Raw genomic sequence first — 698 nt, 5'->3', positions numbered from 1 at the left:
TGGTGGAGACGGGTGGCTTCCAGTACCTATGAGATAAGGTATCCGTCCATCTGTCCGTCTGCCTGTCTGTCCATCTGTCCGTCTGTCTGTCCGTCTATCTGTCTGTCTGCCTGACCACGATGTGTCCATCACCACGGCCTCACGCTGCTTTTTTTATGAACCTTTACAGTCATCTGTAAGGTCCCATGACATGAAAATGTCCCTTTATGAGGTTTTTAACATTAATATGAGTACTTCTGGCCATTAATCTCCACGGGAACCTCGCTGCTCTGGTGTTCAGACTCATTACCATGAATAGACTTTAGAATCAGACTTTAAACACGACCCAAGAAAGAAAGACAGACTACTTACTGCCTTTACTTGATGGAAAATTGCTCATAACATGTTTTTACGTGGCTCGGTCTAGCGGTATGGTTCTCACTTAGGGTGTGAGAGGTCCCGGATTCAACTCCTGGATGAGCCCTAAAGGCAGGAGCTGTTACAACCCTACTTTGACATGACTCTCCTTGTTCATTGGTCTAGGATCATGATTCTCACTTAGGGTATGATAGGGTCTGGATGAGACTACTTTGCATAGAAGTGGAGGCATGGATTGAATAATCTGGTTTATTTATTGAACGTGATGTAAACAAGAGTGTCTTAGTGGCAAAATCATGTCTGTTTTGGTAAATAAATTTGGTAAAAATACTTTGTATCAA

Source organism: Etheostoma cragini, unplaced genomic scaffold (genome assembly GCF_013103735.1).
Source record: "Etheostoma cragini isolate CJK2018 unplaced genomic scaffold, CSU_Ecrag_1.0 ScbMSFa_4342, whole genome shotgun sequence".
NCBI lineage: Eukaryota > Metazoa > Chordata > Actinopteri > Perciformes > Percidae > Etheostoma > Etheostoma cragini.
The sequence above is the reverse complement of the archived record's forward strand: the minus strand, read 5'-3'. Positions refer to the sequence as shown.